Below are 12,252 nucleotides of genomic sequence, written 5' to 3'. Positions count from 1 at the left end.
TAGGTGAACAATATTAAATACTTCATTCATACATTTTAAAGCACAAACAATGTGCACACCTCTTCCTGTGATGCATTAATATGAATGTTAGGTAAATATAGGCAAGAAAAAAGCATAAGAAGCAAAAAAAACTCCTTCTTTACATGCTGTCTGGTCTATTTTAGATTAATGAGTGCAAGCAAAGCAACATTTCGTTCCTTCTGTGACAGCGGGAGGAAAATATGCCTGGTCTGCACTTCCACTTGTATGCTATGACTACAAAATAAAGCAAGAGATTTAATTTAGACTCAGCCTTTTATACCATTAAATGCCTGTGACCCAATTTAAGAACAAACCTCAAAGTGTCTATCAGTGAAAAACAAGAAGTGCTTTGATATATTCATATTGATTTTACAGACAAACAATACTCCATCTCAATATTCATGGTAGAATTTATATATATACAGCCTCTTCATCAAGGAAGCTGCGGTGACAGACACGGAACGTGAGAGGAATGATACGGTCACAACTCGGAGCTGTACTTACACTACTTATTTAATTATCCTCTTTACTCCCTGAGGTGTAAATAAGGTCAGGACACGATCCAACATGGTCCTCAGCTCTACTACTGCTGTCATTAATGTGGAGCAACTGCTCAAGGGCCAAGCTCAAGGGCAAGTGAACGTCAGTGGTTTAAAAAAAAAAAAAACGAGTCTGCGAGAGTCTGTTCACTACTAAGATTTATCTGCGGAAGGTGAAACTGCTACTTAAGAGTGAATCAAATGTACTTGTCATTGATACCACAGTGGACCTGAACTAAATAAAGACAAAGTGGTCTGGCAAGAATATTTAGAAAAGGTTTTACACCACTTATTCCAGGTTCGAGTTGTGTGACGGCTGAGCTCAAGTGCCACTAACACCGAACAAACAGAGAGATTAACACATTAGAATTCAGTGTTTTCCTCTAAGAACAAAAGAAATCATAAATAATCATTCTCTCATTCGAGATGCAGAGGAACCACAAGAACACGCTGAGCACCAACTATTCACTTTTAAGCCTTCGTGTAGTGAAACTTCTGACAATCTGCTGTTGACAACAACCACATTATTGCAGATTAGCAATTAAAACCAAGAAGGCTTAAGCGGGTTAATGCAACACCCTTTGCCCTCACAATTAGATAATGCCGAGTCCTTTCCTCTGCCGAGCAGCGATTATCTGCAAGAAAAAATCTACCTTTTGTGGCAGCTGCTTCCTCTCACTCTTTTAAAGTCTATGCGCCGAGATCAGCAGCTATTCTCCAGCATCGTGGCACTCTCACATAACGGTCATGAATTGCTGTTTGACACATTTTCTCTAGAATTATAGCAACGTGGCAATTCAGAATCCACTTAAATAAACGTTGCTTGTCATTTCGATGCATTATAAATATTATAATGACCACTTACTACCAGAGGAGGTGTAATCAAAAGAAATGCGTGTCTCGGTCTTGCCATCACCAACAATGCAGGGACTTCTCTAAGTGGATGCTACAAAACGCAGAATACAGGGTGTCACTGTGATGTATGAGTGAACAGCACGGCAAAAAGGAAATAAAATAAGTTTTGTACACTTTGTTTATGAAAAAAGATAGAGATAGATAGAGAATGGACGGGACACCCGAGACCATTTGTCAGTCATATCCTTTGCAATCTCGCTGACGGGCGATTGGACCAACATATGAGCAACACGGGCTCGAGATAATTTTTGTATTTATTATTCTTTCAACATTGGAAACATGATAGCAAAGGAAATGAGCGAGCCTCTCTCAAAGGGGGACTAAACAAATTATACACTTGGCAAGAAAATGCAGTCAGGGAATCAGTTCCATAAAAATCACCAAACGCTCCAGCCATTAGGTTCTGAGAGCAAATATCGTACCCGTAACATCACATCACTGAAGGTTAAAGAGAAATCCAAATCAGTTTTTGATGGTCACACTTAGGGACCCAAAAAGAGGAAAGAAAAAGTTTCTCCATACCCTTTACTGCAATACAGCGCGTGGCATGCAGGGGCATGGTCCAACGCCTCATTTCTTACACTTGCACAAAAGGTCGCTCATTTAAATAAAAGTCAATAAACCACTTTTGCTAGAAAGGGCAGCGCTGTTTCTCCCACAACTTGTTTATTCCGTCGCTTCCTGCCTGACAGGGAATGGCCATCCTTCTTTTTATTGATGGCTCTTCCCGCCAGTCCCTCCCCACACCTGGCGGAGATTTATCACTGATGTGAAGCCGGCAATTTAATCTCTCAATAAGGAGCCATAAGAAGGACATAAAAACCTTTTCAACAAGACTTACGCACCGGGCCCGACCAGGAAAGATTCCATCATCTGACCACATGAAATTCACCAGCCTTACTGGTGATAGCGGTTCCACGTAGTTAAATGTGGCTCGGTTTAAACGCTCCAGAATTAAGCTGTAAAATGCTTCAAAACCTAAAGAGGCCCTTATGAAAGCAGCAAACCCGTTTACACGGCGTGATGATGATAGCCGCTGTTGTTAAATACTTCAGTGAAACAAAGTGCAAGCCAGCAGCTAATAAACATCACCTCCAAAAGAACAGGCTTCATGACCTGATTGCTTGGTGCTGTACTGCTCTGTGTTTATTCAGTGACCTATCGCTAGGAAAGGCTGCGACATGAACCGCCTGAGCAAAATGCCAAACAACAATATTCTTGTTTAAGCCGTGATCCATAAAGCCTGTTAAAGATCTGACACAAAGGTAGTAACACGTACTAAGCAATATGAAAATATGTCGAAATGGATGTGAAGGAAAGAACAGAGCAGAATTGGTAGAAGTGCTCTTCCCTTTTAAAATGCTCCCAAATGATTTTAGTCATCCGGAAAATATGTTGCCTGAGTAATTCAATGTCAGATGTAGTGTAATTTAAAAGGATGGCTCTCGTGAAGATTATGCATGAGGTGTGCCAGTGATTCAGCTGCTCGTTAGAACATATTAAGAGGTTGAGGACATTTACAATTGTAATGCATGTTGATGATGAATGTTGCGAGAAATTCTGGAAAGAACACCTGAAATAAAAGCTAATGATACCATTCATCTGTCCTGCCAAAGTAATACATTTCATATATTTTGTCCTCGTGGGTAATGGACTTTTCTCCTGAATTGCCTGAATCATATTTCCAAATGGTGGGCTAATGTCCCAATCTGTATCACTTACCGGCGTGGTCAACATATTTCCATTCAAATCTTGACATTGATAGGGAATATTGTTGTGATTCTGGGTAGAAAATTGCATTCTGTACGTTGTATTAATATCACTGTATTGTTTAATCAAGTGTGATATGAGAAAAGGGAATCAAGCCTTAACCCGAGTCTCCGAGATAATCAATAACAATCATGTACATTAATGTGATATATCAAAAATCAGCCGAGCACCGTGTTGTTTGTTATGCAAAAGACAATATCCCAAATTAATCTGAAAGCAGAGGTCATACGATCTGTGACTTAAATAACGGTTCTATCAACAGTCATGGTTACAAACTTCCTCAATGTGCAAACAGTGAATGTAGTCGCCTGTTTACAACAGCAGGTGAGGTGTTCAGAGCACTGACCTGCACTAATACAGCTTTAGAGGTGAATATAAGCTACGGTTTCTATTTGTTGTCACACACCCTGGGCCTTATCTGTCAATCTATTCCATTTTGTCCTTTCTCCATCTTCCCAAGATTTCTCTCCCTCCCTCCCCGTCTCTCTCTCCTCACACTCTCTCTCTCTCTCTCACACACACACATCCCTACACTCCAGTGCATATGTGGGCTTTCTTTTCTTTCTTTTTTTTACCTCCATCCCTATTACCTGACTGAGGCATGACACAACCCAGATAGCGAGCTGGGAGCTGTCAGCAGCTAAGAAATGGCTCGCGAGCCAATATCGATCAGCTATAATAAGCTTGCTGCATTTGACAGTGTTTTCTTTCCATCAGCAGCTCACCAGAACACCAACTACCTGCAAGAACTTACCACTCAATCAGTAGTCATAATGTGGTATGACATGGCGCACACACACGCACACGCACACACACACACAGACACACACAGACACAGACACAGAGAGAGAGGTCTGGCAATGCAGTGAACGAGCTATAACATAAAGCCCACATGCCAACATACCTCCACTCTGTCATCACTGCACTGGGTTTCTAGGACAGCGGGCTGTAGGATTGAAGGGTAGTTTCAGAGCTAATGAATAGCAGTGTGAAAATAGATCTGCTCACACATGGATATTGACTGATTAACACAACGTGAATCCTGACGGGAAACATACACTATATATAGTATGTGCCCCAGTTTCGCTTAAAGTGTAACCCACCAAAGACTCATCAGAATGAATGTGATAATACATTAAACAGCTTTATGATACCAGTCAGAGGTCAGGGCTACCTTGTATAAAAGGTACCAAACAAACTGGTTGATATACTCGCTGGTGCAGGGTTCTTTGGCTAATGTTGGCTTGCTTTCAGCAGAGAGTTGCGTTTTCCATATGCATGCCTGAGACGAGCTCCACATAATCCTGGTCTGCAGAAATCCAATTACAGCTTTCTCTACAGAGGCTGGTTACGTTCTCCGCTGAAAATCACACAAATTAATCAATATGCGAGTTTACTGCATGGTCATTGTCAACGAGGGACCATGTGCTGCAAATCCAGAAGGTATTAAAAAAAAAAAAAATCACACCAACACCATCCTCTCTCAGTCGAGAATTCCCTGTGCTGAACGATCATTACTCGTAAAGATGTGGCTTTTCAACAGCCGCTGAGAGGAGCTTCCATTTTCCTCCATTCCAACCAGTAGTTGAGTAGCATCAGGTCAATTCAGTCAATAAACGCATTTTGCACTGATGATTAATAAGAAATGAATAATGGGCCTGCCGATATTTTCTTTGACAACGGCGCTGATGCACTGCACCACGACGCTGCGGATGCAACGGCTGGCCATCTTCATTGCCTCAAAGACGGCCTATTGATAGCGAGAACATACTGCATACATTATTTTTCAGACTCGTACGAGGGCACCATAGCTGTTGGCCACTGAAATCTAATCAGTTCATCTTTGATTCAAAGTGTTAAAGAGGTCAGTGAGTCCAGGTGAACAAAGATTGGATATGTTCCTGAGAAATCACATCCAAAAGGTCACAGCAACTGATTCTGATCAGGTGATCATTGAGTTCTATTGAATGTTTGTACCAAATTTGAAGAAGTTCCCTCAAGGTTTGAGATATCTTGTTCACAAAGAGACAGACAAACGGACGGACAACCCGAGATACCCTGGCAAAACGAGATTATGGAAAACTCTGAACAACTTCAGGATCAGTGAAACATCCATGTGCCAAAAGTTTTAACAAACTGAAATGTTAACCTGAGGTGTCTGACAGTGCTTCTTGGCATGTTGAAAAACTAAAACTAAATTAACGAATGCAAATATAATTACTCAAACAGATGGCACGAGGTTCGGATGGTAACAGGAATCTTATTTCGGTTCCTTGCGCTACCTGTTTCTTTTTATAGCCGTCACATCAACGGGTACCATGAGCAGCACATCTTGCTAATTATGCGTATCATGAAAAATTGGAGTGTTGGGACATTTTCACCGTAATATATGTGCATATGATCCCGCTCTCGTCTGTAGGAGCAGGCTTTATGCTTTATGCTAACCAGATGTATGTGTGCTTGTTTGAATTTACATACGGTTATCACTAACTTCATCATTCTGATTCTGCATGCACACACTCCATTTTGTTGACTCTCCGTGTTATAAATTGGCAACAACTGTTACAAGAAAAGAACCTGACATGTTCTCTCCGTCTCTGTCGTGAAGTCACTTACTTTCTTTTGACACCTTTAATAAGGACGAGTCTGCCTCTTGTCTAACGAGCCCAATGGGTGTGTTGTACTTTAAAAGAAGCCGTCGTCTGCTTCCCTATTAACAAGTCTTTTTATAAGATGCATTGCCATTGTGAGAGTAATGGGATTTTTAATTAATATCAGTCAACCTGCAGTTCTAATTAATGACACAATGTGCCTATTCTCTTTTTATTTGCATTTGGTGTTCACCCTAAATGTTTCCAGGTACCTCCCCTGGGTACTTGTTTGTGTTTGTTTGTTAGTTATTGCCAGTCAAAAGGACAGCCAATGTGAACTCCTGCTTAATCATGAATACAAAGTGATAATTTATTCAGTCAACACAATATGATCCGCCGGCAGCGCAGGAAACACCGAGGCCCAATCCCGCACTGTGCTGCTTCAAGAGTCTGTGAACAACAACCACTGTAATATGAAAATTACTATCTTTTCAATAATCTGTGTCATTTTCTCTCCATTCGTCCTCAAATTCTTTGTGCAGCCTCGTACATGACGGAAACTATCACACCTGAACCATTCGGAAAGCAAGTGGCCCGCAGTAGATTTCAGAGTGAGTCACAAACATGCGGATTCAGCACTACGGGGTAGAAACTTCACTGTTAGGTGCTTATTATTTAATCCAACAGGAGTGAGCAGGAGAATAAGGATGGACATCTCGTAATATAATTCAGTTACAATCCCAATACATGTCAAGACAAATGGAACATAATACTATCACAATAGTGTTTATTGCTGGCAATTTGTACTGGATTGCATGAGATGTACGCAGGTGTTTAATGATGCTGTTGTTGCGTGCACCCACTTGTGTGTGTTTTTGTTGGCCGGGTGTAGTTAGAAGAATGCGGAGTCCGCTATGACAACACTGTTGCAGCAGTCCGTCTGCCGCTCTGATCTCTCTCGTACGCCACGAGCGCAGAGCAACCGCTTTCACAATGCCTGAGAATGAGCCCGTTGTGCGTTGTGTGTCGTCCCATCCCGTCTAATAGGACGCAACAGTTTGAGCGAATCTGCAACACAAAAAAATCTTGAGATAATCTCGTATAATGAGGTCGCAGATACCGGATTGCAGAAGATTACAGGATTACGAAACAATAGGAAACAAGATGGATAATGGATGAACGACAGTAAACAGAAGAGCAATCGGAGCAGATTTCCCAGCTACTCTCTCACTAAAATATAAAGTACTGGAAGACAGCTTGTTTTATTAAAGACGGCAAACCTGGAAACACAACTTTCTGGGGAGCACCTGAGGGCAAGAGATTCTGAAAACAAACCGCTGTCAGCAATAGCCCCGCAAAAAAATAGTTCTCTTTCATTTTGCTCGACTGAAAATGTAATTGTTGTGTTTTGTTTATGTAATATGAAGCTATAAGCCATAAAAACCCATATCCTAGAGTCACAGTAAAAAGTTAATGAGAGAATCATTACAGACCTATGAGAACTATCACTCCGACTCACAATTAGTAATTATTGCTCTGCAGCCTCACTTAAAAGCAAGTCAGTGAATTGTTATCTCACACAATCACACGATGATGTATCACTATGATGAGTTCTGCTCAAATACGCACTTCACAACCTTCATGACGCAGGAACGTTAATAGGAGACAGTGGAACCATTTTTCGACAAAACAATATTCCAAAATTTACAACCATTGCCAACAGCACGGGCACAGGTCGACAAAAGCCCGACTCGCACGCAGATAATGGCTCAATGGCCTCAACCCACGAAGCAGAGAAAAGAACGGATTGGAATAGTAAATAATAGAAATGAATCTGTATGTAGACAGAAGACATGTTAGAGGCAGGAAGAGCAAAAACCATCAGTGTCACACATCAACAAATACAGAAAACCTTCGTGCCGTCATCTGAAATAACCACGTAGTCGCCATTTTAGTCACGTGCCACCTCAAAGGTTCGACAACCATTCCAGCTCAGAGTACTCCCCTAATTTGAATCGTAGCATAGATGAAAAATCCCTTTGAAAATGAATAAATCAACGATCAGGCAGCAGGTGAGACGATAAAACCACCACGCACATGCTCGCAAGCAAGTGAGCTGTGCGGCGACCACGATGAAAGCCACCGTGGCCCAGCGGCACACACGCAGAGTGGCACCTAATGAAATAACGTCCCGCCTTTTGTAGTCGGGGAACACCTCCGAAGTGAGTCAAATCTGCCATCTGGTCTCCTTCTGTGTGCAAGACCCCGAAAATGCCCCTCTCATGTTCACCGTGTCGTCATGCATAATACCTCTACCTGCGTTTGTTTGAAAAACATGATTTAGGAAATTAACCGTTGGTTTTTTTGAGAAGTGTTTTGTGGAGGAGAGGGAAATAACACATTGCAGTGAAAACAGAAAAACAAAACTCAAGCACGAAAAGTTCAGTTCTATACCAAAACAATTGTCAGAGGCAAATTAGTAGCACAGCCAAAATCCAAGAATAATGGCACAGCAGCCAACAACCAAACAGCACAGCACATGAGAGAATAGAATAGAAAACGCTTCAAGTAGAAATGAAAAACTTTTGTTTGAAAAACATGATTTGGAAATTCACAGTTGGTTTATGAAATTGTGGAGGAGAGGGAAATATCAGTGAAAACAGAAAAACAAAACTCAAGCACACAAAGTTCAGGTTTATACCAAACAAGTGTCAGAGGCAAATTAGTAGCACAGCAGCCAACAACCACAGGACAGCACATAAGAGAAGAGAAAAGAATAGAATAGAAATTGCTATAACAATTTCCTGCCTGTATCGACATATTAATCAGGATTATTTGTTATTTCTATTAGGAGGTCAATTGTAATCGAAAATATTAAAACTGACAGTAAATGCCACAAACTTTACACATTAAATATAATAATATGAAAACTCAACACAACTTAAAATGTTGATTTTCATTCAGTTTAATTCACTTGAGTTTGATTTAAATCAGAATATCAACATGCAACTTCAATAACTCTCTCACACACACACACATATACACACATACAGAATATACAGAATAATACGTGACACAGCAGAGGTCAAACAAAATGGTGTCCTACTTTTGGACGTCCACCCTGATGTCCAACTTGTCCAGAACCCTCCGGCTGTGAGAAGTAATCCACCACAAGCGTCTCCTTCATCCACCATTGTTCTTTAAAACCCTCCAGTATGTACAGTGAGTCCCAGTATGAGTCAGTGCTGCATCCAGGTGTGTGGCAGCAGGCAGCTCCCTGCAGGTAGATGCTACAGGTGAGTCCTGCTGTGGACTGTGTGTGTTTTACTGCTCACCACAGTCTCCATTAGGTGAAACTTCAAAAACGTATCACCCAGCAGTGTGTATTTGTTTTGCCTCCATTGATTAGCTTCTCCTCTTCTCGTGCTAACAGCAGGTTCTGAGGCTAATGTTAGCATCAGTTAGCTTCAGTGTCTGACAGCCTGGACTCTTCCTGTCAAACCTCTCCTGCCTCTGAGCACCTGATGAGGTCACGTTTTGTTTTTACCTGACATCAGTTTTCCATGGAAATTAGCAGGGAGACCCCTGATTGACCCAAACAAAGATGGCTACCCAAGGTAGTACGCTAGTGGACTGTGGAAGCATGTCTCCTTCCCTTGTTTCCTCATCTTGTCTCCTTCTAGGTACTGTGCTTCCTCCTTGGATGTGTAGCACAGATAACCTGTTAGTTAGTCAATTAGTTATTCACTTAGTTAGTTAGGTAATTGGTGTGTTAGTTAGTACATTAATTGGTTAGTTATTCAGTTAGTTAGTTATTTGGTTGGTTAGTTAGGTGGTTAGTTAGTCAGTCCATCAGTTAGTTAGCTAATTAGCTAGTTCTCCTATCTTATCTCCTTTTAAGAAACTATAAAATATACCTCCCCCTATGTTCCACAGCTCGTTAGTTAGTTAGGTAGTTAGGTAGTTAGGTAGTTAGGTAGGAAGGTAGGTAGGTAGGTAGGAAGGTAGTTACGTAGTAAGGTAGTTAGTAAATACTCCCTTGTTCCCTTGTTTCCTCATCTTTTCTCCTTCTAGCATCTCTAAAAGTCAGGGGAAGCCCATACAAAGTTAGGGTGTTAGTGAAACCCTCTGTCCCCTTGTCCCTGCATTTTATGTCCTTATATCAGTTGTCCATCAGTCTTGGTTCCTCTGTAGTTTTCCATAACTGACCTTTAACCCCACGTCCTTACACAGATGGGAGGATTAACGTGCTACGTAATCCTACAAATTCATAAAGATATTTACATTTTGAAATCACCTCTTACTCTGTGTTACTTCCTGGAGTGGCACCGTAGACAGGCTGTAATAAAAAGACAAATGGCCCAGAGCATATTTTGAATTATTTTAATTAAGGACACGTTAAAAAACCAGAAGCCCTAATTAATTATCATTTAGTCGTCCTGGAGAGAATGAAACAGGTCAAGCATGAGCTTCTTCGATGCATTACTGTTACAGGCCTTTATTCACAGTAGCCATTTTAACATGAAATAGCAGGTGAACGCAGGGTTTATTAATAACAATAATGGAGCTTCTATTTATGTACTGAAGATAACTTAATGTGATTAGTTACTCCTGCATTTACCTACTATTTCATGTCAAAACGGCTTCTGTGAAAAAGATCTAGTGCTTCTTGCTCCCAAAGTTATGGCAGTGGTTTTTGTTTTGTGTTTTATTGAATGAGTGTTGGCAGTTTCAGTGTAGTAAATCCCCTGCTGATGTAAAAAAGAATCTCTCGCTGTTTTCTGGTTTTTCGAGGCTCAGGCTACAATTATTTAGCCTTTTCTGTCTGCATTTCTTTTTAAAGTAACGGACCATCAATGTCTGAGCCATGGAAAAGGCTCCTCCAACTGCGTATGGCTTCACATTTGAGCAATGCAGGTCCAGGCACATTTCTTGCAGCTGTAGGTATTTCAGAAATCTGTTAATGTTAAATACTTGTATATTCATATTTAGGTGGGTTAACACTTTATGTCATGAACCAGACCCATGAAAGAGCCACTCAGGTAACTAACAGGAGATAAATCCTTCTCTTTCTTTCTGGCCAGAAGTCTGGACGTTGAGTAAATCATACGTTGCTATAAAAATTGTTTTATGGACATATTTACTAATAAGCTGGTGCCCTACTTTCTCATTGTTAATCATAAGTGACACATCATATTAAAGCTCATTAAACCTGGGCATCGCTAGGGAACATTTAAAATAGTAATTATGGTAATAATTGTGGCTCTTCAGCTCCGGTGCCAGACTAAAGCAGGTTTTAAAGGATACAGATTTGAAATAGGGGTGAATGGTGTTACATGTACTGGGCTTCATCATTGTCTCATTCATAATATTCTTCAGCATCACCTGAAATGTGTTTTTAACAATAACAACATCTGCCTGAACATATAAAACTGGATAAGGATGAATAAAGATGTTCAGTGTTTAATCTGTTCCTTTGGTTTATAGAGGAGGGATATTATTCATGGTATTAACACAATGACAAATTTGAATCTAAATTTGAAATGTTTATGGTATTTACAGGAAATGTTTTTGGGCTGTAGTTGTGAACCGGCAAAGGTCACGTACTAAAAATAATTAATTCACTTGAAAAGCAATAACACGATAATCCCATGCTATGCTCGTTGGGGGCAATTTGCCCTGAATCACCAATCACTCCCAGTGTGTTCCTGCTTGCATCGGCTCGTCTTAGGTTGTTTTGAAACCACAACCTGCAGAGAATTTATCGCTGAATCTCAAATTGTCTCTCCTCGCCTCCCCATGGCTGGAGCTCCTTGATGGAGGTTCAGTGGGAAATTGGCGATGTGCAGATTATTGCATACTAGTAGTGGGTGAGAGAGAGACTGAATTAAAAAAAAAGAAAATCAGTGTTCGGGTGGGGATCCGCTCAGTCATTATGGCTGCAGGACAGTAATTAGTATTCAGTCAAATGACAACAGATGGAAAAGGAGCGTTCTCATCCAACAGAAGCTAAAACAGTCACAATATCCATCTAGTTATAGCAGCACTTGAACAGAACCCAAACTCAATTACCAAGTGAAGAATTAGAGCATGGACTATAAAGAGGAACAAAACATGTCCAGTTCTTCCAGAAATGAAGCCAAATTATCCAGGATATGGGTGCAGCCATCTTGCCTGTCACCTCCGAACTATGAAAAATGACCGAAACCATCTTTTAGAAAGATTTATCCAACGTGCATATTATTTTTTCAGCGATCGAGACGATTTGGCTTGAGGAGCTTTGAATTATGGAAGAGAAAAACTCAATAGACGTTGCCTTTGCTTCAGTGTGCATCCTGTAATACGACTGCTGCTGAACAGTGCCGTTGGAAAGTCCATGAGATTGATAAGAAGGCCAAAAATCCATATCCATACTG

The 12,252-nt window shown here is 40.8% G+C and overlaps 1 protein-coding gene and 1 long non-coding RNA gene across 2 annotated transcripts in view; one reads left to right on the top strand and one right to left on the bottom strand.

Moving 5' to 3' along the window:
• Positions 1-12,252, top strand: part of LOC117754039 (cadherin-12-like) — an 86,649-nt gene that overhangs the window by 33,094 nt on the left and 41,303 nt on the right. The gene's annotated exons all lie outside the window — the stretch shown is intronic.
• LOC117754040 lies at positions 9,232-9,642 on the bottom strand. The gene is made up of 2 exons (XR_004612348.1): positions 9,384-9,642; positions 9,232-9,325 (listed from the first exon to the last, which is right to left on the bottom strand). It is a non-coding gene; the product is annotated as an uncharacterized LOC117754040 (long non-coding RNA).

The sequence above is a fragment of the Hippoglossus hippoglossus genome, chromosome 20 (assembly GCF_009819705.1).
Source record: "Hippoglossus hippoglossus isolate fHipHip1 chromosome 20, fHipHip1.pri, whole genome shotgun sequence".
NCBI lineage: Eukaryota > Metazoa > Chordata > Actinopteri > Pleuronectiformes > Pleuronectidae > Hippoglossus > Hippoglossus hippoglossus.
Note: the sequence above shows the minus strand (reverse complement) of the source record. Positions and strands in the feature narration are given on the sequence as shown.